This window comes from Rattus norvegicus, chromosome 1 (genome assembly GCF_021556685.1).
Source record: "Rattus norvegicus strain SHRSP/BbbUtx chromosome 1, alternate assembly SHRSP_T2T, whole genome shotgun sequence".
In the NCBI taxonomy this organism is placed as follows: Eukaryota; Metazoa; Chordata; class Mammalia; order Rodentia; family Muridae; genus Rattus; species Rattus norvegicus.
Window position 1 is genome coordinate 247,721,321 of NC_141534.1, and position 24,197 is coordinate 247,745,517.

At 46.3% G+C, this 24,197-nt stretch overlaps 1 long non-coding RNA gene across 1 annotated transcript; it reads right to left on the reverse strand.

Annotated features, from left to right (window-relative positions):
* Nucleotides 1–11,690: 11,690 nt before the first annotated feature.
* On the reverse strand, nucleotides 11,691–23,940 carry LOC102549247 (uncharacterized). Its single transcript, NR_185100.2, has 3 exons — nucleotides 22,400–23,940; nucleotides 22,134–22,266; nucleotides 11,691–18,026 (listed from the first exon to the last, which is right to left on the reverse strand). It is a non-coding gene; the product is annotated as an uncharacterized LOC102549247 (long non-coding RNA).
* Nucleotides 23,941–24,197: the final 257 nt, after the last annotated feature.

Sequence of the window (24,197 nt, forward strand, 5' to 3'; positions counted from 1 at the left end):
TGTGTGGGGGGGGTTGTGTGTCCAAGGGGACCAGAAGAGGGTGTAGGATCCCTGGAGCTGGAGTAGCAGGCAGTTTTGAGCTGTGAGGTGTGCATGGGTTTGGGAATCTGAGCAGCTGGTGCTTTTAATCACCGAGCCTGCTCTCCAGCCCCCTGTGGTTTCTTTTTGCAAATGTACAACCTGAATTTAATTATGAAGAAACATCATACAAAACCAAACTGAGAGACACTCTGTAAATTACAGGATGGTGCTCATTAGAAGTGTCAAGGTCATAAAGACCAAGGAGAGGGGGGAAAAAAGGAACTCTCCTAGACCAGAGAACATGAAGGGAACATAAAAGGTAAATTGATGTTGGATTTGATCCTGAGCCAACCCCCAGCATCAGTGAGATGATTGGAAGCGTTTGAACAAGATCGATGGTTACTTAATAGCGTTGCATCAGCACCGGCTTCCTGCTTGGAGTGTTCTTTGGCTCTGTCATGTTAACATGTGGGGAAGGTCACACAGGACACGTCCATACTGTTTGTGCAGGGCAATCTTTAAGCCTGATATTTCAAAATTCCAACCTAGGGGCTGGGGATTTAGCTCAGTGGTTAGAGCGCTTACCTAGGAAGCGCAAGGCCCTGGGTTCGGTCCCCAGCTCCGAAAAAAAAAAAAAAGAACCAAAATTCCAACCTACAAGAAAGTAATTCGTTGATACCGAAATGATAGGATGCGGGGCAGGGGTGGCGCACACCTTTAATCCCTGCTCTTGGCAAGCAGAGGCAGGTGGGTCTATGCTCTAAGCTAGCCTGATCTACATAGTGAACTCTAGGCCAGCCTGATCTACATAGTGAACTATAGGTCAGCCAGGGTCACACAGAGAAAACCTACCTTGAAAAACCAGTCAGACAAACAAGCAGACAAACAAAACCACACTACCAACGGCAGATTTCTAAGATGATATAATATTTAAATAAGACAATGAAAACTTACATGCAGTCTTGCGTTGCCTTTCGTGTAAGGTGATACCCACGGGCTTGGAGTCACATGAAAAACATGAAGACATGCAAGGGAATTGAACTGACTGTGCTCGAGTAAGGCACCAGCAACCTGCCACTGGGATCCTTAGCTCTTCGGGCTGGAGGGATGGCTCAGTGGTTAGAGCACCGACTGCTCTTCCAGAGGTCCTGAGTTCAAATCCCAGCAACCACACGGTGGCTCACAACCATCTGTAATGGTATCTGATGCCCTATTCTGGTGTGTCTGAAGACAGCCACAGTGTACTTATATATAGTAAATAAATAAATCTTAAAAAAAAAACACTTCTCCAACGTCTTTTGTGATATTTGATATGTTTAAGGGTTTTATTTGTTTGTTTGATTGATTGTTTGAGACAGGACCTTACTAGGCTGGCCTGGCTCATAGAGATCTACCTGCCTCTGCCTCCTGAGTGCTGGGAGTACAGGTGTAAGCTGGGCTTGAGAGGTGTGTGTGTGTGTGTGTGTGTGTGTGTGTGTGTGTGTGTGTGTGTGTAAAATAACACGCATGTATCTCTAAAGCACCACCTAACAGCTGGGCATCCTGGTGTGTGTCAAGGGGCTGAGATGGGAGGGAATGGAGCTGGAGGTCCGCCTGGGCCGCACGCTGAGACCTTGCCTCAAAAAACCCCAAATGGTTGAGGTAGCACGTGCCTGTAATCCCAGGTCTTGCAGAGACAGAAGAATATATCCAGTTGGGGGTCAGTCTGGTCTACATAGCAAATTCCAGGCTGGGCAGAGGACTATATAGCAAGAAAAAAAACAACCCCAAACCCCACAAAAACGAACAAACAAACAAAGCTCACCCAATCAATAAGCTACCCAAATCTGTCTTTCAACATCCCGATCGATCCACTTCATCAATGTTCCCTGAAGCAGAGGTGCCCTTCCCAGCCGTCCTCTCCTCAGCCTCAGAAGACAAGCCACTGTGGTTACACATCTTCCCTTAGATTCATTTTCACGGGAAATGAAAAACAAGAGATAAAGAAAGAGGGCGAAAGGACTGATGATCTGAAGTCAAACCCTACCACCTGCCGTGGGAAGGAGGACTCTGTTCTTGAGACTGACCTCTGACCTTCACTTGCACAGTGCATTCTATACCAATACGCGTTAATAACGAGGTAATAAATACACTCAGACAGTTTTCTTTAAAAAAGACTAAGAAAGAGAAGTACAAAGGCCAAAAATATTGACTGATAATATTTTTTAAAAGATTTTTTAAAATTTTATGGGTATGGGTACCTTTTGACTACATGTATGTCTGTACACCATGTGTACAGTGCCCATGGTAGCCAGAAGGGGGCGTCAGATCCCCTGGAATTGGAGTTACAGATGGTCGTGAGTCTCTATGTGGTTGCTGGGAACCAAACCTGGGTCTTCTGGAAGAGCAGCCAGTGCCTTTAACTGCTGGACCATCTCTCCAGCCCCTAATTCAATTCTTTAAGTCACTGTCTGATTCCTACACAAGATCCACAAATGCTTGGGAGAACACAAATGAGAAAAGTCTGTTTGTTCACAGAGACAGTCTCCCTGGGTAACCTGGCTGGCCTGGAGTTCAACATGTCATGTAGACTAGGCTGGCCCAGAACTCACAGCAGTCTCCTTTCCTTTGTCTCCCAAGTGCTGGGATTAAAGTTATACACCACAACACCTGGTAAGATTTTTATTTTTAAAGTAAGTTCTCTCTGGTCCTAGACGATGTACTAGGTGGGTTAGACTTTTGGTTTCATCTTGGCTCCTACATCTGCCTTGCTAATTCTTAGCCTGCCACACTCCCCTCTCTCAACAGGATCTTACTCTACAGCACAAGATGGCCAGGAACTTACAACCTGTCCCAGGTTGTCCTTAAATTCACAGCACCTTGTCTCGGGCCATGAGTGTTTAATGATACGACCCGTACTCTGACCTGTTTGTTCTTTTGATCAGTCCTCGAGTTCTTAGAAGTGATCGTGCTGGCCTTCTTTACTACTATTTGGATACAGCGTTTCCTCGACTTTGTCCTCTATCCCTGATGCTCTGTCTCCTGCTCAGTGGGGTCCACCTGTGATGTTTTCCATTGTGGTGTTTGAGTCTTGATTTTCTTCTTCTCTTTTTCAGAGTATCACTTTCTTGCCCATCTCACTCCCATGTTGTGAATAAAAAATACAGCAAACCTGTAGCTAGCATTAAACCAGTGGGGAAAACAGAAAGAATTTTATTTAAATCACAGCAAAGCAAGGGTACTTATTCTCTACCATGTGCATGCATGTAGGTATATATGCACATGCATATGGTATGTATGCATGTGTATATGTTATGTGAATATGTGTTTTTTTTTTTTTGAGATAGTGTTTCTTTGTGGAGCCTAGCTGTCCTGGAGCTTACTCTGAGGACTAGGCTGGCCTCGAACTCACAAAGACCTGCTTTCCTCTGCCTTCAGAGTGCTGGGATCAAAGGTGTGAACCACCACCACCTGGCTATGGGCTGCTTGTTTATGTGTGTAAGTTCAGATGTGAGTATGATATGGTGGATGTGTGGTGTAGTGTGGTATGGTGTGGAGGTCAGAGGTCAACAGGGGTTGTGTGTGTGTGTGTGTGTGTGTGTGTGTGTGTGTGTGTGTGTCCTCACCTTGTTTCAGGCAGTCTTGTTGTTGTTGCTGCTGCTGCTGCTGCTACATATATCAGGCTAGTTAGCCCTGAAGCTTCTATCTCTGCCTGCCATCTCCCTGTAGGAATACTGGGGCTTCTGATAGAACATGGAGTAACTTAAAAAAAACCCAGCTGAATCACCAAAAAGTCCTACCCCATCACGAGTGATAACTTGTACAGCTTTTGTACTAAGGAGTCACTTTTGATGGCCTTGTACCTCCCCGATAGCCTAGAAACTCCCTAGACCAGGACAGCTGGGAGGCAGCTATTTCGAGTTTTGTTATATAACCTAAGCTGGCCTGGAACTGGCAGCAATCCTCCTGCCTCAGTCTCTTGAGTGCTTGGATTACAAATGTGTGGTACCAACCCTTGGGTTATTTTATGTTTAGCCTGCCTTCCGAAGAACACGGTTTTGTCTTAGCATGGTGGTTAGCCATTGATCTGGGCAGGGCTTGTGTTCAAACAAAACTTTTACTCGCTGCTGACTGCATAGGTGGGCACGGCTCTCACAGTTCAGGCAGCTGTCAGGTTAGCCGTGGCTTTTACACTCCTCTGAGCCAGCCCCAGGCCTCCTGCACAAGCACTCATTTCCTTTTCAGGCAGAAACACGCGCGGAGAGTATCTAGACCACCATTATCTTCCTGTTTAGTTTCTAGCGGAGTATTCCCCTTCCCTCCGGAGCCACAGCCTGGGGCCAGCACAGCTATGGGTTTCTACCTTCGTTTTCTACTTAGTTTGCTGCTTTTACAGTCTGTGCTAGCAAGCCCAGACTCTCCACTCCATTCCAAATCACTCGCTCCCTCTTGCCACCAAGTTGGCTTTCTCGTCTTGTCCCAGCAGAAGGGTGAACACTGTCAAGCCAAGTACAGTGGCAGGATGCTCAAGGAAGGCCGCAGATGCACACTGGTCTCACCCCAACCGTCAGACTTCTCTTTGAGTAAACGCCACTTATTTTGTGATTTACTTCTGCTTTATCTTCAGAGCCCTGAAGTGGCTGGGTTTTCTATTCTAAGGAAATCAGAGCTTAAAAACTGGGTGGAGGAGGCTCAGTAAACACATTCGCTGCTTACTCAAGAGGACTGGGGTTAGAATCCAATCACTTGTGGGAGCTGGCTCACAAATACCTGTAACTTCAGCTCTCCGGAACCCGATTCCTCCTTCTGACCTCCTTCCGACACTCAGGTGTGTGCCCTTGCAAACACACACACACTCAAAGATAAAATTAGTTAAAAGCTAAGTGAAGAATTCTGGTCTCGCGTATAAAAAGTTTTGAAAATCAGCAATCCATCATAACTGTGTGGAAAAAGCTGAGCAAACCAGAACATCGAGGGTCGGGGGATGAACCTGATTAACCCCAGCACTTGGGGAGGGGGTGGCTGAAGGATGCGTGTTCAAGGTCATCCTTGACTACATAGCAAATGTGAGACCACCCTTCTCTTTACACATCTGGGCAGAGAAACGAGGCTCTGGTGTGAACCACTGTGTCCAGAACTGGAGAGACTGGCAGGTTCAGAAGCACGTCTTAGGGAAGCTCTTAGGAACGACAGTGCCAAGTCACCATGGTTTTCTGCTTCCTCCTGTTCCCCCTGTTCCTCTTGTCCCCCCCCTCCCGTTCTTCTTGTTCCTGCTGCTCCTCTTGCTCTTCCTGATCCTCCTCCCCCTGCTTCTCTCCCTCCACCTGCTCCTCCTGCTCCTCCTCCTCCTCCTCCCCCTGCTTCTCTCCCTCCCCCTGCTCCTCCTGCTCCTCCTGCTCCTCTTCTTCTTGAGATGAGGTCTTTCTACATAGCCCTGGCTGTACTGGAACTCACTATGTAGACTAGGCTGGTGGTGAACTCACAGAGATCTGCCTGCCTTTGCGTCCCAAGTGCTGGGATTAAAAACATGTGCCACCCGACCTGTGCTCCCCAAATTCTTATGTTGAAACCCTAACTCTCAATGTGATGGGCTTCTGGCTTTGTGGCTTTGTGACTCTGCTCTGTGCCAAGGACATAGGGGGACAGAGGCTAGTGCAAAGAAGAAGTGGGTCCTCATCAAATACTGAACCCTAATTTCAGCTCCCTCTTTCTCAGAGTCCACAAAGTCTATGATATTTTCGTTGCCACAAATTCAATTGACTAAAATATCTACAGAGGATCAGGTCTGGGTATGTGAGAAAAATCCCACAACACAGTTGTTTCTCCTTCTACTCTCTAAAAGGATTGATTTATTGATCACACACACACACACACACACACACACACACACACACACACACACACACAGACAGCAATATGAGGGGTTCAGAAGCTTTGCTTTCGAAAAAAAAAGCTAAAGACAGAAAAAAATGAAATCTCATATTTAATTTCATGTTCCAATTTGCAATTCATAATATTATTCCATTAGGGGCCATCATTCAAAATGTCTTAAGTCTGAGAATGAATCATTATTTAACTACATGCCGAAGCTATACTTCAGAATGACTCATTTATATCATAATGTTCACCGAATGAGAATGTGGGTCACCACCGTGTCTCCTGGGCCTGCTTTTCATGGCAGCTCTCACAGCCAGTGTGCCAAGAGTTGGTGCTCAACGTTCCCAGTGAGATCATAGGCCTAGCCCAAGCATATTTATAGCATTGGGACATAGAGGTCTTTTCCTCCAACCCCTTGATTTCCAGATAAGAAGGTGGAGGCCTGAAGATGTAAAGACAAAGCTACAGACAGACCCAGTGGCTTTAATCACCTTTAATCCCGGCACCTGGAAGGCAGAGGCAGGTCGATCTCTGAGCCTGAAGCCACCCCGATCTACAGCATGAGACCCGACTTCAAATAAAACAAAGTCAAGCTATAGAGTTCATTTTGTGCTTAGAAGTCATCTCTCCCACCTTCCTCGTCAGTGGAAGTCCTTCACTGTACCATCACCCCGCCAGGGGGATGATGTAGTCGTATAAGCATTCTCCCACTGAGACCAGAAAGCTGTGTCGTCTCCCCACCAAACCACTAGGAAAGCAGAGGAAAAGATCTGTCAAAGGCCTCTCTTCCTCTCGGGTTGAGGAAGACACAGTCATGAAGACATGGAATTCAGGCCCTCTTTATCTCTGCTCCCAATTCTCTGTAAATGGGTGCCTGACGTCTCTTGTCTGTTGCTGGATATCCGGTGCTACAAAATCTGTTCCTTGTGTGGATTCCAGTTTTATTTAGGTGGCTGTGTCCAGTCCTTTCAAACTTAGGGAGTGGCCATCACTGCCTCACAACAACCATGTTGCAGTTAACAATCGGCCCCAGCCGCATGTATTCCTAGGCACCATGACATTGAAACTCTGCCTGCTGAACCACATAGGAAATCTGCCGTGTAACAGCAGCTCCCTCTAATGCCTCCTCAATTGACAGTTTCTCAATGCCGTCCTGCCCACCGCAGCTGAAAAGCACTGTATTCAATAAATCCCACTTCTGCTGTTTTCCGTCTTGGTGGGCTCTATCACTGTTTGCATCAACAGCCTGTCACCATGGGACCCGATAACCTCCTTGGTCTACAATGACTCACTTGTCTTATGATCCCCTATTTTCTGTTCTGATCACTTTATAATATTTGGAGGGGGGCATTGACAGCTACAACTTAGCATGCAAAACACTGATTTAGGGTGTCCATTCATGGAAGAAACCATCTATAGCATCCAGGGCATGCTGGCATCAGCCTGACTTGCCAACGATGTGCGATATCTTCCTTAAGCAATCTTCCCCAGAGCGTCTGAAACGTCTGTCCAGGAGGAGACGGAATAGCATTGTGTTGCTGTGTTAGGGGCCAAGCACTGCTGAGGAAAGATACCTCAGACTCAAAAAGTACACAGAAGCGAAGAGTGTTTATTCAGGTGGATTTCCCACATGTGGGAGTGGAGTCCCCTGGTGGACTAGCAGGCCCAGCTTTTATTGTCAGTTAGGGGAATTCCAGGAGATGCCGCGTGCCCTTTACCTTGATTGGTTAGTTTTATCTCTAGGGGTCTGACTGATTCTCACTTGGTTAGGCTCTGGAGATTTTCCAGGGCATTTGCTTACTCATTCTAGCTACCTATCTCTCAGGCCAGGTCAAATGACCAGGTGTCCACAGGTTGGCTGCTCAAGGCTGTGCTTGGCTGACCACAGGGCTCCTGGATCTGGGTTCTCATTTCTGGGAAACAGAAACTTAGCCCTAGCCTCCCAAACTGCCAGTTTTCAGTCTCTGATGGAGTCAGCCTGACTCTGACTAACTCAGTCCTCTCAGATGTTTTGGCTTGATTTTGGTTTTTTGTTTTTTGGGGTTTTTTTTTTTTTGTTTGTTTGTTTGCTTGTTTTTGCAACAGGTTTCTCTGTGTGGTGTTGGATGTCCTGGAACTCACTCTGTAGATCAGGCTAGCCTTGAACTCAAGAGATCCAATTCCCTCTGCCTCCAGAGTCCTGGGATTAAAGGCTTGTGCTACCACGGCCCGGCTTAGAACAGTTTTGTTGTCACCTTGTGACTCAGAGGGTGGCCTGTCCAATCAGTATGGACATAAGTATAGATTCCTATGCTTTCTGATAGATGATATCATGTGGGGGAAGTGGTCACTATTCACATAGGTATAACTAATACTGCTACACATCAGACTGTTACACATGTCTAGTCCATGTGAGTCCTGTTCAAACCAGCACTTTTCATCCAAAAACTTACCCTTCTCTATCTATCACCCTTTCATTTCTACACTCTCCCGATTGAATTGCATCTATTCTTAGGGCTTTACATGCAGAAGCATAGTGTGTGGGGAGTTACAAACCAAGGAGTCCTAGAAATGTATTTGGAGCCATTTTACCATTATGCATACATAGTCTTGCTGGGGATCAGAGGCACAGGCCCTCTTACATCCTTTTAAATTATTGTTAATGTTAGTGTGTGTGTGTGTGTGTGTGTGTGCGCGCGCGCGCGCGCGCGCGCGTGCGCGCGCGCCTGGGGGCACCTGTGTGTGGGAGTCAGAAGGAAGCTAGTGGGAGTTGGTTTTCTCCTTCTGTCCCGTGGGTCTCAGGGATCAAACTCGGATCTTTAGGCTTGGCAGCAGGTGTCTTTGGCCAATGAACCACCTCGATGGCCTTGTTTTCATTTTTTTTTTTCATTTGTTTTTATAAGGCAGTGTCTTCCTATGTAGCCCAGGCTGGCTTTGAACTTGTGGCGATCCTCCTGCCTCAGTCCCCCAAATGCTGGATTACAAGTGTATGCCACCATGTCCAGCTGTTGCCATTCTTCATCTTGAAGAGGCAAAAGCTCACCACTCCTGTGTTGCGTGCAGTTTCTACTACCCGGGTTTAAGCTCGGGGCAGACCACACTACCAGCCACTGCCCTGGTTCCCTTGGATCCGAGGATTAAAGAACACACACAGATGCACACACACACACACACACACACACACACACACACACACACACACACACACACACAAGCTCACTTTTAACCTGCCTTACAGCTCTTACAGCTCTGTGGCTGGGCTCTTCTAAGACTCCCATGGCTAGCGTGCCCTTCCCTTTGCTCCTTGCTCAACACTCTAAATCTTCCCTCAACTTAGTTGCCCAGTTACCTTCTCCTTGCTCGGCACCCTAAATCTACCCTTGGCTTAGTTGTGTCTGCCTGCTGTCACAGGCCCAGTCAGGGAAGCACCCAATAGCCATCTCACCCCTCCAAAGTTTGGTGCATCCTCTTTCCTCTTCCTACATCTCCTAGTCTGCCTGCGGGAACCTGGAAGTCCCGCCTGTTCCACTCAGTCATTGGCTGCTGGTGTTTTTATTGATCGATGAAGAACCAATTGGAGACCAGGACCTTTAGCGTTCCAATGCAGATTACCAATCAAAGCATCAGAGCCACCTCCTACACTCCTGTTGGCGGTAAGTTTTTCATTGTGATGGTGAAATAGTCTTGTGCACTTGAACACTTCATCTCCAACTGATGGTGCCACCGGGGAGATTTAGATTTAGGAAGAGTGGCCTTACTGGAGGAAATATGTCAGGGGAGCGGGGAGGAGGGGGCTTAAGAGCTTAAATATTCCTGCCACTTTAGCCACTACAAATTCACTCTGCTCTTAGCCACCAAGATGCCCTGCGGCCATGCTTCCCGCCTTGATGGTAGTGGCTTCTTTTTGTCCCTCTGGAACCATAAATCCAAGTAAACCCTTCTGAAAGTTGCCCTGGTCATGGGCCTTTATTATAGTAATTGAAAAGGAACCAATATCCGATCATTAGTTTACACTTCCCAATTTCTTCCAAACTGAGGCGAAAAGGTAAATTGTTTAGAGTCCTTTTTGGGGGAACCCATCGGGCTGTCTCCTATCAATCCAACCAATTTCTTAGGGTGTTGCTTTAAGGGTTTTCATCTTCAACCATATGCAGTCTCTGTTTTGATGCCTTTTTAAACAAACTATTGTTTTAAAACTTATAATTGTGTGTGTATAGGGCTATGCATGTGCATGTGTGTACATGTGTGATCACATAATGTGTGTGTGTACACGTGTGGAGGCCAGAGGTTAGCATCAACTGTCTTTATTAACTTTTTTTCTTTTTTTTTTTTTTCGGAGCTGGGGACCGAACCCAGGGCCTTGCGCTTGCTAGGCAAGCGCTCTACCCCTGAGCTAAATCCCCAACCCTATTAACTTCTTTTTATTTTATTTTATTTTTTTTTTTTTTTGGTTCTTTTTTTCGGAGCTGGGGACCGAACCCAGGGCCTTGCGCTTCCTAGGTAAGCGCTCTACCACTGAGCTAAATCCCCAACCCCTTTAACTTCTAACTGTATGTGTATGATGTGTGTGGTTGTCCATGTACCATGCAGCTGTGTATAGCTGAGGACAGTTTCATGGAATCTGTTCCCTCCTTCCACTTGTAAGTGCGCTTCAGGATTTAACTCAGGTCATCAAGCTTGTGTGCCAAGTCCTTTAACAACTAAGCCATCTTGCTGGTGTTTGACCTTTATTTTTGAGGCACGGTCTCAATGAGCCTGGAGCTCATTGGTTCAGGCAGACTGGTTGGCTAGCAAGCTGCCCCCATCCTGCAGCACACCAATCTTGTCTCCACCTCCCAGCACTAACATCACAGCAGCTACCGCTGCACCCAGCTTTTTATGTAGTGATGGGGATTCAAAGTTGGGTCCTCATAGTTGCATGGTAAGCGTGCTACTCACTCTCTCCTTGCCTCCCTATTCTTTCATTTCTTAACCATTTACAAATTTCCATCCTGCAGGGATGGATCTCTTGACACTACCTTTTCTTTTCCTCCTTTGCCATTCTCCACAAATGCTCTGTGTGCCCCCCACCCTGTCTCCCAACCCCCTCACCAGGGACGGCTCTGAGGTCACTAGTGTGTGGCCCTGAGAGCCCAAGCTTGTCTCACACTCCCCAGTCTTTGTTTAGCTGGTAACAAGGGATAGGAGTTTACTTCTTTTAGCTGTTTTGTGTTTATGGATTGAACAGGCCTTGGGAAGTTGGGTTCATCCTTTTTAAGTTCTACAGCTTTTGCCTCTGGTGACATATCATTGCTGTTCAGGGATCAAAGACTTGTCCGTGTTTCCCTTTTTCTCTCCTATAAGGAACACAGTGGAAATTGTAGACTTGGGGAGCCTGGGGCTTTTTGCTTTTCCAGAGCAGAGGATTAAACTCAGAGCCGTGTATTTGCTAGACAGGTGCTCTATCACTTAGTCACGTCCCCAGTATCAGGGACACAAGTCTTGCTTGTCTCTATACTATCTGGGGATAGCCAGGTTTAGAGAGTAGAGTCTTCTAGACTAAGTCTGTCATTTGTAAGACAGTTAAAGGGAAATGATTATAATTATATAAAGCTAGGGAGCAATATCATGTGACTGCTCTCATTATGTAAGAGCCAGGTTTGCCTTGTTTCTTCAGTACAGAGGACTGAACTCAGAGCCTCTAAGAGAGCACTGCACCAATGAGTGATGTATCCCCACTTCGGAACTGCCCTCACTTCTGACCCAATTACCAATTTAAAGGGGTTTCTAGAAACACCTTAGGGGGTCCATAATGCACTCTAAGTAATCACAGAGCCTTTGGGAAGCTGTTTTGGGCAGTAGCCTTTTATTTCAGGGCAAGTATACAGGTCAAAATTAACCAAAGCAACAACCACAAGACTGACTGTGCGAGCGAGCATCCAGATGTGGCGCTTTTCTCGTGCTCGGAACAGCATGCCCTCCCAACAGAGATAATGACCATAAGTATTGTCAACTAGAGGCCATTACTTGAGCGTCAGCCTTCAGAGGGCGTTTTGTTTTGTTTGGCTTAAGACTTAGTATCTGAATGATAGTCTGAGTCCATCTAGACTCAGCCCCAACCCCACCTCATTAAGGTTGGCTGATGTCACCTGGTCTAGGAGCCTACCATGCAGGAGTCACCATCAGCATAAACACCAGGACTGAGGGAATAAGAAGTCATTAAGGCGGGATGAGGTAGATCATGCCCCTACTCACAGCATTTGAGAAAGGTGGAGCAGAAAGATTAGGATTTAAGGATGGCTTGGTCTTTGTAGTTTGGCCTCATGTTAAGGGAGTAAGAGGAGGAGGAGGAGATGCATTATCAAAAAAAAAAAAAAAGGAAAGATGAAGACAGCAGATAAAAATAGCAGCTATACTGAGTATATGGAGAGAGGGAGTAAAACAGACCCATATTCTAATTCTTACAGTAATCATGCAAAGTTGGATATTTCCTAGTACAGAGTTATGGGAGACACAATGACACGTACCCACACCACGTTGTCGCTGTAAAGGCAGCAGAAGGATCAGGATTTCAGGGCCAGCCTGTGCTACAGGAGACCCTGTCTCAAAATACAGTGGTAGAGTTGGCCATGGGGACTCACACCTATAATCCCAGCATGCAGTAGGCTGTAGGAGGAGTATGGAAGTCTGAGGCCAGCCTTAGTTACAGAGTAAGATCCTGTCTCCAAAACACTTTTTTTTAATTGAAAAAGAAGGGATGGACAGAGTACATGAGGTGTGCTACGAGTCTTGTGAGGACATATAGCTAGATCTGGGAGCCAAAAGTTAGGGGAAGAACGATGTGGACGTCTGAGAAGGGCTGTCCCCAGCAGTAAAAGGAGCCAGTACAGAATTCAGGATGGGAAAGTACCTGTCGTATTCAAGTGACAAGAAGTTGGTTCACTAGGGGTGAGCTAGCAGATTGAAGATTAACATCAGAATTCAGAGAACGGAGGAAATGTACACAGGACCATAGCCAGTGAAGCATTCACAGCCGACAGAAGCAGGCTAGAAATGTCAACGGGGAAATTAATGGAGGACGCGAGGAGGAAAGGGAGCCCCTCGCCCCGTCGTCTGCAAGTTTCACAAACAAGATTAGGAACCACATAACACCTTGACCTCCTTGTCACCAGCGTATAGTAAGGATTCCTCTGACTCTCATTTAGTTGAGACGAGGTTTCATAAAGAGTAGGATAGCCTCCAACATGATATGTAGCCGAGGACATCCTGAAACTCCTGCTCCTCCTGCCTCCACCTGATGTGTGCCGCTGTGCCCAATTTGACTGACGGTTTATCAGCTGGCAAAACTGTGTAGTGCTCTGTGAAGTAATGTTCCCAGAAAAAAACAAAACAAAGCCCACACCTTCTCAAAGGCTTCTCAGAGCTGACTGGTTGGTGAAGAGTTTTGTGACTGTCCAAAGTTAAATGTGGAAGATCCAGAGTCAAACTATCCTTGGCTCTCTTGACTTTCCTCACAGACATACACTGGTATCTATTCCGGAACCTTGTGGCTGTCAGGCCAAACCTCCGGACTTTGGGACCTTAGCAGACCACTAGTTTCCACCAATCTCAAGGCCAAAATATCCATGACAGCATCTGAAGCCTATAGCAGAGGTCACCCTGCCTTTCTATACCCACCTACTACTGGACATTCCTACCAGTAGATTTGAAAAAAAAATGCCTTGCTTCATGACTTGACTTTCATAAACCTTAACACAACCATTTTCACATTGGAGCGTGTGGTTTCAAGCAACCTGGGTCCCTGTTCCCGAGACCTAGCCACTCATGTCTGGCTCAGAATAAGCTATCTCTTGTTCCATTTGAGTTATGTTTTATGTTGACGGCATTATAAACCACCTTGAAAACCCAATTTCAAAGTCAACTCCTTAGATAATAACTCTAACTATACCAAAACATTTCCACTGGATCTTTTAAATTCTTTCAACAGTGCAACTTTGGAGGCCACCAAGGTGTGTGTGTGTGTGTGTGTGTGTGTGTGTGTGTGTGAGAGAGAGAGAGAGAGAGAGAGAGAGAGAGAGAGAGAGAGAGGTGGCACTGTTAAGACAGTCCCAGTGACTCTTTCTTTAGAAGTCTCCACCCATTCAGGGAGTATGTTACTGTCCTCTTCTTCCACCTTTCTCTTTCCCTCTCTCTTAATGTCCATACTGGCATCTATATTAATGTCTTTTTCTTAATAAGCTCCAGCTTTGGTTCATATTGACCAATACTGTCAACAGTCTGACTTCATCTCACAGAAATGGTGGTCTCAGCTGCTTGGGAGGCTGAGGCAGGAGAGTTGCAAGTTCAAGGCCTGTCTGGGCTAAAATGATTCCTCCTTTCACCCGAATGGAGCATGGCTACACATACCAAACGCTCCCTGGCTCAGCTGAAGACAACTGCGGGCGGCCACACTGTGCTGTGTCTCCTGCTCCGGACAGAAATGCACATAAAAAAGGAAAGCCACTTGGCTGAGATATAAGTGCTCGATATGAACTGGTGCTTCTCCAAAGAGAGAACGGCCCCTGAGCAACTGTTCAAGGCCACTGGGCACCAAGAAATGCAAGTTGCAAGGTTAAGCACTACGTCAGCCCCGCAGAAAGGCGAAGGCCTTAAACTCAGGCAACACCAAACATCAGACCAGACCCAGGATACATACAGATGGCTGTGGCCATCGGCCCAAGCCACTTCCTTTTGTACTGAAACTAAAATAGTCATAACCCACATGCCGCCATTTTCTCTCCTAAATGAACATCTCCAACAAGGATGCCTTTTTTATGGTTGCCCCCACCCCCCAAGTATGCATAAGAGTGTTTAGAACTGTGATTAACATTCAGAAACTGAGAATGACTTTAAATGGCCAATAAACAGATGCATGGGCACACAATTGACATTTAGAATAATAAACGACATATAGGCCTCACCGACAAAAAAGAAAAGATACAAAATATTCAATTTGTGACTCTACATACCTAATGTTAAAAAACGGGTTAAACTAACCAAGTGCTGTGAGACAAGAGAGCCCACTGCAGAAAAAGAGGCTGGGAAGAAGGATCTTGGGACACCACGTTATAGTGCCACACTGGACGCATGTGCGAGTTAAATTAGGTGAGTCCAACTGGTGAAGAGTCACCAGACTATGCACTGACACTTGGTACTTACCGGCGTCAGTATTAAACTTCAATAAAAGGGATGGGGAAAGTACCTGCCGGCCCTGACAACGAGTCAGGACTTGGATGCGCTGTCCCACCTTGAGTGAGAGACAGGGATAAAACACACTGTCGAGTCAAAAAAGCGGGGGTGGGGGTAGGGCGTGGGGGTGGGGTGGAAGATAGGGTTCTCAATTCACAGATGCCATGTCTTCTGACTCGAGTTACTTTTTTTTTTTTTTAAGACACAAGGTCTTAAACTATGTGGCCTAGACGAGCCAGGAGCATCCCAGATTCCAGCGATCCTCCTGCCTCAGCCTCCCGAGTGGCTGAGTCTACAGAGTTTGCTTCCTTGGCACCCAGCTTCATTTAAAAATGCTGAGACCGACCCAGGAGGTTCCAAAGTTCTTCGAAAGAGAGAACCTACTCTAGAAAAACCCCGGGCAGACGGAAACCATCTCCTCTGTGCTTAGTCCTAAAGTAACTTGCTGTGTTGTTGTTTGTCCCGATGCCGGTTAAATCAAGGCATCGCTCTGAAACCATTAATCGAGGTTGCTCTAATACAGCTCTGAAAAAGCCAAACACCGTGTGAGGCCTGTGCAGACTAGAAATGAGAAGGCCATTGAAGAATCTTATAGGTTATTTCTAATAAGTAAGTATTGGTAATCAGAACCCACATAAAAACAAAAGCTCTTTGGGACCCTGTATAATTTTCTTAAAGCAAAGGGGCTATTTGACAATTCTATTCTCAGCCTTGCCTTGTAAGTGACCTTATATGAAGCCGTCGTTTTACAATCCCAAACACCTACGAGTCCTGGCTGGGTCTGGTTTATTTCTCCTTACAGCTCTCCCTAGTTTTAATCTTTTAAACTTTCGCTTTTTTCTTTTAATCACTTTTTCCTTTGAAAATTATTTAATTTTTTTTGTCCAGCAGTGTGTTCTACATCCATCATAAAGTTAAATTCATCAGGTGAACTTCCACTTGAGGTTAACTTGAAACAAGTGTACACCTTTCTCAAACTGAAGCTGACCCCACCCCGACCCCGGACCATGACTGAGGCCCAGCAGGAGGGCTGACAAACTGCACGGTCCCTTAGCCATATCTGCTCGAGGGAGACCCACACAGGCAGTTATGCTTCTGAAGGATCCTCAACAAAGATAACCCGGCTTGGAAGCATGTCTCTGCCATCCAGAGAACATCCTGTGAGGTAAGGCTACGTGAAGAGTCCGATAATCCCAACAGAGTGGAATATTCCAAGTGATACATTGGAAAAACAGCCTTGTTGTGAATCCTGCTAGTGGGGGTTGGGGATTTAGCTCAGTGGTAGGGCGCTTGCCTAGCAAGCACAAGGCCCTGGGTTCGGTCCTCAGCTCCAAAAAAAAAAAAAAGACAAAATGAAACTTGCTAGTGGAAGAGAGGTATTTGGGTACCTGGTGCCTCGTGGCAGTGGGAGAGAAAACAGAGGCCTGAAGCAAATTCCAACAGTACTGTCTAATAGTGGGAGCTACTATCAGAAGCGCATTGTCCTTCAAGGCAGACAAACCCTCAGAGGCTGGCGTGAACATCAAGATTGCAAACTGTGACTTCAACAGCAAATTCCGTCTTTTACAACAAGCAGAACACTTTCTGGGGCAGCCTGACATTCTCCTCGTGGAGACACACAGAAGTCTGGGGCTTAACATGCGTCGGCAAGTGGATTCCCGCCTTTCGACCTACAGAGATTCAGGGTAATGACAGAGAGGTGCTGAGCGGGAGAGACAACATTTGTCCTGTGTGGCTATGGTGAGAAGAATACTTTCAAAGAGCAACTCATTCATTCTCAGTCCCAGTGAGAGACCAGCTTTGGACAGCACTGTGATGGGCCCATTAATAATGTGGGTCATCAAAGTTAGGAACTTATGTGGGGGTCACATCCTGTCTTCAAGGTTACAGACAGGACTTCCTAACGGGCAGGAAATCCAATAAGACAACGGCCTCCTATGTCTTCTCCCTAGTTCTGTTTAACTCTGAGCTAGCTGCTCGAAAGGGATGGCCTTCAGATGATCCCACCGACAACAGCGCACCCTTCCGGTACCATAGGGTATGGCTTAGGCCATCGGAGAACCTCAAGGGGCGTGTTTTCAGCAGCCCGCCCTTTCATTGACCTATCATTGCTTCACTTAGAATCCTCCGAGGAACAACGTGGATCCTGAGGACAAGGAGATACAGCAGAGGGCTGTAGCAGAAGCTCCTACCAGTTCCAACCCACCCCATAGGAATAAGACGCCTACCCCCTCCCATCGTCTCCCAAAACCACCCTTCCCCCAAACACGCGTTACAGTAATAATTCCCAGGCAGCCTTGACTAAAAAAGGACGTCCATGCAGGATGGCAGGCTCTGGGCTGTTCCGTGGAGCATAATAGCCTAGGGGTCTACCTGCCCGGCACAGCTACAGCCTTCCCTGTGGTCTCTCCCTCCACCCAGACAGCACAGGTGACGGAGCTCCAGATAAACTGCTTTCCACTCGGTATGTCCGAAAGGAAATCCATCCCCATTGGGAAACATGGACCTGTACTGGCTCAAGGTTCTGCCTAAGGACCTGGCTATTAACCTCATTGTCTGTGAACTGGCCAAGACCACGAGGAGACCAACCCTAGCGTCTTTAGCAAGTTCAGGTTCCACAGCACAGGAAGAAATTGCAGCTTCAAGGGCTCCAAAAAGAATCTGAATGACTTTGAAGACAACCTCGAAGTAAAGATGCTCACTCCTGGAGAAGTCAGGCGCTCACTGCATTTTGCATAGAGAGGACACAGTTTTCCAAGGTCCAGGTGGGCTTTTTGTTGGCAGACGTTTGATGGCCCCGGCAGGGCAAGCTCCAAGCTGCCTCACCGCGGTATCTCAGGAATCCTTCAGTCTGAATCTTCATGGCCTTGAGGAGTGAGCATCTCCAGGCTAAGCATCCTGCCCACGCTCTTGTTTTCCCTCACCTGCTGGGCTCAGCTTTCAAGCACTTGATCCATCCGCTTCTGTGGGAAAGAGAGGAGATTCTGTAAAGTAACCCAGCAGGAGAGAGCAAGAAAGGAGCAAGCCACAAGGAATTCAGAGTTTGGGTCTTTCTCCAGGCCGGAGTCCCTAGCCATTTGCCTGGCCAGGATTGAGGTGGGCGGGGGAAGCAGGAAGATCTGCTAAAGGACTCTTCTACATGTTCTGAGTAGCTCTGAGCTCTCTACCCTTCCACTCTGAGCATCTGAAGGCCAAGGCCCCCTTTCCCCGGAACTCTCTGGGGAATGGAGATGGCCTCCACCCCTTGGGCCAGGCTGTCTCTCAGCTTTCTGCATTCTGGGAGAGCCATCATCTAAAGCACTGGCTACCCATTACTTCTCTTTGCTAGTTAGCATTAAGCACCAGCGAGTCCACAAAATGCCTTGTCCCCCACACCCTCAACCTCATCTCTGGGCTCCTTGTCTTCTCTTTCTGATACTGTCGAGCATCCAAGGCCTGGAAGGCCAATGGGTAAAGCAATTCCCAGGTTGTCAATCTCAAGGCTGTTGTGCGAATTAGTCAATGTATTTCTCTGCTCTGGCTGAGACCGTCAAAGGCTCCCCAAGTCAACGATATTTGGGGAGGGGTCTAGGAGGAAAAGACTGAGCATCCATCCTGAATACAGATTCTTTTAGGAATCAAATGCACAGTATATTTTGGGAGCCCATCAAACACACGGATTTCCCTACTTTGAAACTGGGACCAGTGAAATGTTCTATGAGTATAAAATTTCAGATACATTTCCTTCCATAGTTTTTATTTATGTTATCAGAGAGACATTATAAAAAAAACTTCCAGGGGTTGGGGATTTAGCTCAGTGGTAGAGCGATTGCTTAGGAAGCGCAAGGCCCTGGGTTCGGTCCCCAGCTCCGAAAAAAAAGAACCAAAAAAAAAAAAAAAACTTCCGCTGGAGAGATGGCTCAGCGGTTAAAAGCACTGACTGCTCTTCCAGAGGTCCTGAGTTCAAATCCCAGCAACCACATGGTTGCTTACAACCATCTGTAATGAGCTCTGATCTGTGTCTAAGACAGCTACAGTGTACTCATATACACTAAATAAATAAAAAGAAAAATATTTTTTAAAAAGGGGGGGGGGCTGGAGAAATGGCTCAGCAGTTAAGAGCACTGACTGCTCTTCCAGAGGTTCTGGGTTCAATCCCCAGCAACCACATGGTGGCTCACAACCATCTGTAATGGGATCTGATGCCCTCTTCTGGTGTGTCTGAATTTACAGTGTACTCATATACATAAAATAAATAAATATATCTTTATAAGAAAAACTTCCTGAAAGAACTACTAAGTGACACTTATCCAGATGGCTGCTTAAATATTGCCAGCTAATATTATTTTGTTGTTGCTGGGGTTTTTGTTTTGTTTTGTTTTGGTTTTGTTTTTGAGGCGGTATCTTGTTATGTAGCCCAGGCTATCCTGGAACTCACTATGTAAGCCAGGCTGGCTTTGAATTCACCTGCCTCTGCCTCCTAGTATGGAGATTAAAGGTGTGACTCGGCCAAATAACTTATTTTTGAAACAGAGCCTTGTGTAACCAAGTCTGGTCTGAGACTCGCTTTGTAGCTCAAACTACCCTGGAACTCCTGAGCCTCCTCCCTCTACCTCTCAAGTGTGCACTTGGCTGTCATTTGTATGAGTCAAAGTTTGTGACAGAGAGATATGAGTAGGTAGGTATGGGGTGGGTGAAGAGGAGAGCATTCAAATCATAACAACATAATCAGATGACCTTCATCAAGCCGTGACTGGGAACATTAGCACAGACAGAACCCATAACATGTTCAGTATTTAAACAAACAAATCCCCATTGGGTTTCTTTTAGCTTGAAAACAGTTTGTCACTAGGGAACCTGAGAGAAACAGTTATTTGGGGTTAGTAGAGTTTTTGTTACATTGAGGTACAAACCATTATTTGAGGCAAACTGTACCTAGCAGGGCACTGTGGTACACACAGCTAATCCCAGCTAATCCAGAAGATTGCTTGAGTCCAAGGCTTTCCTGAGCTTTCATCTCAAAACTCTGACTTAAAAAAAATATTTAAGAGCCAGGCATGATAGCATATCCCTTTAATCCCAGCACTCAGGAGACAGAAGCAGGTAGATCTCTGAGTTCAAGGCTGGTCTACAGAGTGAGTTCCAGGACAGCCAAGGCTACATAGAGAAACCTTGTCAAAGAAGAAGAAGAAGAAGAAGAAGAAGAAGAAGAAGAAGAAGAAGAAGAAGAAGAAGAAGAAGAAGAGGAGGAGGAGGAGGAGGAGGAGGAGGAGGAGGAGGAGGAGGGGGAGGAGGAGAAAGAGGAGGAGGGGGGAGGAGGAGGAGGAGGAAGAGGAAGAAGAGGAAGAAGAGGAGGAGGAAGAGGAGGAAGAGGAGGAAGAGGAGGAGGAGGAGGAGGGGAAGAGGAAGAGGAGGAGGGGAGAAGGAAGAGGAGGAGGGGAGGGGGAGGAAGAGGAGGAAGAGGAAGAAGAGGAGGAAGAGAAGGGGGAGGGGGAGGAGGAAGGGGGAAAGAGGAGGGGGGAGGAGAGAAAAGAAAGACCCAAAAATTTAACTGAAAAAAAAAAAAAAGATACTAAAGCTAGTACTTAAAAAGGCAAGAGAATCATGACATTAAGGTCAGTCTTTTTGGCTACACACTGAGGAGCCATAGACCAGCCTCGGCTACATGGCAAGACCTTGTCTCAGAAATGAACAAAACCAAAGGCTGGGTTTTAGGCTTGTTTCAGTAGTCAGGACCTGAGGCTGGGTCCCTAACACCCTGTAAAAAGCTAGATATAACCACAGGAGGCTGAGGCAGGAGGACCTTGGCCTAGCCAAAAGGCAAGTTTCGTGAGATAGCCCAATCTTCAAAGCTAGGGTGGAGGGGAGTTACACAAAATACCAAATATGAACATTTGGCTTTCACATATATGTACATGCCTGTAGGGAAACACACACAAGCAGGGCTGGAGAACTGGCCTTAACTCTCTTAACTTGTCCTAGAACTCTCTCTGTAGGCCAAGCTAGCCTTGAACCCACAGAGATTTCTCTGCCTCTGTTGGGATTAAAGGTGTGTGCCACTGCTCATCTGAGTATGTGAGGCCAGGGCCGATGCCCTTTTACCTTCAATTCATCAGAACTGAGTGTTGCCTAAGGGTGCCAGGACACCAGATTAAATAGTGAATTAAATGTGCTAAGAGGATGGAGATGTTTCCCATTAGTCATCAGAGAATGAATGCGGACATTTACCTCCTCTTGCCAATTCAAACCTCACTATCAGAAGAGCAGAGATTAATTTTAAAGGTCAAACTCACAATAAGTGGGCCCTGCAAGGAGAAACAGCAGCACAAAGTTTGGAAGCAAGAATCTGATATCTGTTAGCTTCTTAGCAAACATGAGAAAACCCAAATGAGTGGGCAGGACTTGTGCCTCATTCTGTAATCCTGTGGAGGCTGAGGCAGGAGGATCACCTTGACTTCGAGACCAGTCTGGACTACACAACAAGCTACTGCAGAGAAAGCCTGGAGATATGGCTTAGGCTTAAGAAAACAGACACAGACACACACAAACTCTTATCTATACACTCATTCATACACACTCATATATACACATATACAGTTACATACATACACACATACATTCATTCACTCACACATATACACAGTTATATACACATACTTATAACACACATATACATTCATACACTCACATATACACATATTCACACAATTTACTCATATAATCACTTATACACACACTCATACACATTTATACACACAATTTAAATATATTTATGAAATTGAGAGAGAGATTAAGTCAGCAAGATGTACGTGTGACTCCTTCATCTGCTGAGTTCTTAAAGCTCTGATCAGCAGGATAGGGAGAGAGTTCAGTCAGTAAATAGAAAACTCAAGTTTGATCCCCAGAACACACATAAAAATCGGGCCTGATAGCACACACATGTAACCCCAGTGCTGGCGAGGCAAAGGCAGGAGACAGTCCCTAGGCTTTGGTGGCCAGCCAGCTTGTCCTTAGCTGTGAGCTCTGTCTCAAGAGCAAGACAGACAGCTCCTGGAAAACCTGGATACCCAAGGACGACTACAGGGACTCACTGTAAGTGATTTACAATGATTCCGGTTGAAATGCTCACTGCACTGGCAGACCATTGGAGGTTTACTCTCCCAAGTGGACACTCAGCAAAGCTCTGGACTTCAGGGTCTCAGTCACCCCTGCAGGCAGCGAAGGCTGTTCGGAAAATAAGAGATTCCTAGTGAGTGCTTAGGTGGGAGGAGCCACGCTCCCTTCCCCCAAACCCTTGACTGCTTAGCACCCTGGAGGGTAGCAGGTAATTTGGGTGTGGCTTTCAGGTTCCCCTTACTGTTTCTGATTTCTGGTAGAAGTTCAAATTGCAATTTCTTTCAGGGTGGCTGGCGGTTTGGTAACGTATCAGAATCCTTAACTGTGGTGGTTAGGCGCGAGGACCTACGGCTTCGTGGCTGTCCCGGGCTTCTCTGACCTCAGCTCCAGCTCCCGGAGACTCCAAGCTCACCCAGAGTTTGCCAGAACTGCAGGAGGTGTTGGGTCACTGCGAGATGTTGGTGCAAAGCAAAACTCTGTTGAAAACTACCCAACAAGGCAAAATAAAAAGGTATTTGATGCTATGACCAAAGTGCAAAGCGGTATTGCCAAGCATCAAGAGTTTTGAAAAATAGCTAACAGCGGTTTTGCGCGATTTGTGACTAAACTGAAGGAGGGCATTGTTTCCGACTAGACTCTTGTTAGTTCCTGGCTGTTGTTCTGTGGATCCACCAACTCTTGTTTGTAAATCAGCCTCAGAGCCTGAAGATGTCCGTCTGCCTCCCAGAAGATGGGAGACTTCAGGGATAGGACTCAAAGGGAGCAAACTCCAAGCTTCCAGCCACAGGGCCAGCTGGTGCAAGGAAAACAACCAGGGGCGAAGAGGAGACAGACACAAAACAATTGAAGTCTATTATCCAAAAAGACCTAACTCATTAATATGATCAAGTTGAACAGCAGGGAGTCAAAATATCCCAGAGAACAGAAAACCATTTAACGAAAACACAAAAAGATCAATCCATTAGCGCTGGAAACTCCGGCACTCACCTGACAGTAATTGACCTATCAGACAGAAAATGCACAGGCCAAGTGGAACCTAGCCCGTGTCATTAGTCACCCGGATCTGTTGACGTTTGAAGAACACTCATCCGACAAGTATGGGTGAACATTATTCTCAAATTCAGATAAAATATTGACTGAGGTTACATTGCAGACTGAAAACCACACTTTAACAAGCTTAAAAACAGAACAGGCCTCTCGCATCACAGCACTCGCGCGACGTGAGTTCGAAGCCAGCTTCAGCTATTAGCAAGACCCAATCTGGAAGCAAAGGGACACAGGTTCTTGGAGTTGAGTGAAATTAAACCAGGAACAGCAGAAACATAGCCGGGAAACCTGTAAATATTTGACAGTTGCACACTCTATTTCTAAAACGGTGATCCATGCTGTTAGTCCCAAATACTTACCAGCAGAGATAGGATTTTTTTTTTTTAAGTTCACAAAGTCCAAGATCATACCATCTTAAAACTGCAAAATCAAAAGAAACAACAAAACCAGAAACAAACCGAAACCAACATTTTTCTAAATGTCACATAAGTCAAAGAAGTTTCAAGAGAAACCTGAACATTTTGAACAATGAAAATATGGTTTATTCAAATGTATGATACAACAAAAACAGAGTTGGGGTGGGGGCGGGGCAGATCTGCAACACTGAATAGCTCAGGAAGAAAACAGAAGCTTCTGCTCTTCCACAGGTCCTGAGTTCAATTCCCAGCCATCTGTAATATTTATTTATTTATTTTATGTGTAAGTACACTATAGCTGCCTTCAGACACACCAGAAGAGGGCATCAGATCTCATTACAGATGGTTGTGAGCCACCATGTGGTTGCTGGGATTTGAACTCAGGACCTCTGGAAGAGCAGTCGGTGCTCTTAACCACTGAGCCATCTCTCCAGCCCCCCAGCCATCTGTAATGGGATCTGATGCCCTCTTCTGGTGTGCATGAAGACAGCTACAGTGGACTCATATACATAAACTAAATAAATCTTAAAAAACAAAAACAAAAACCAGAAGCCTGGCCGGTGTAGGTGCCTGATG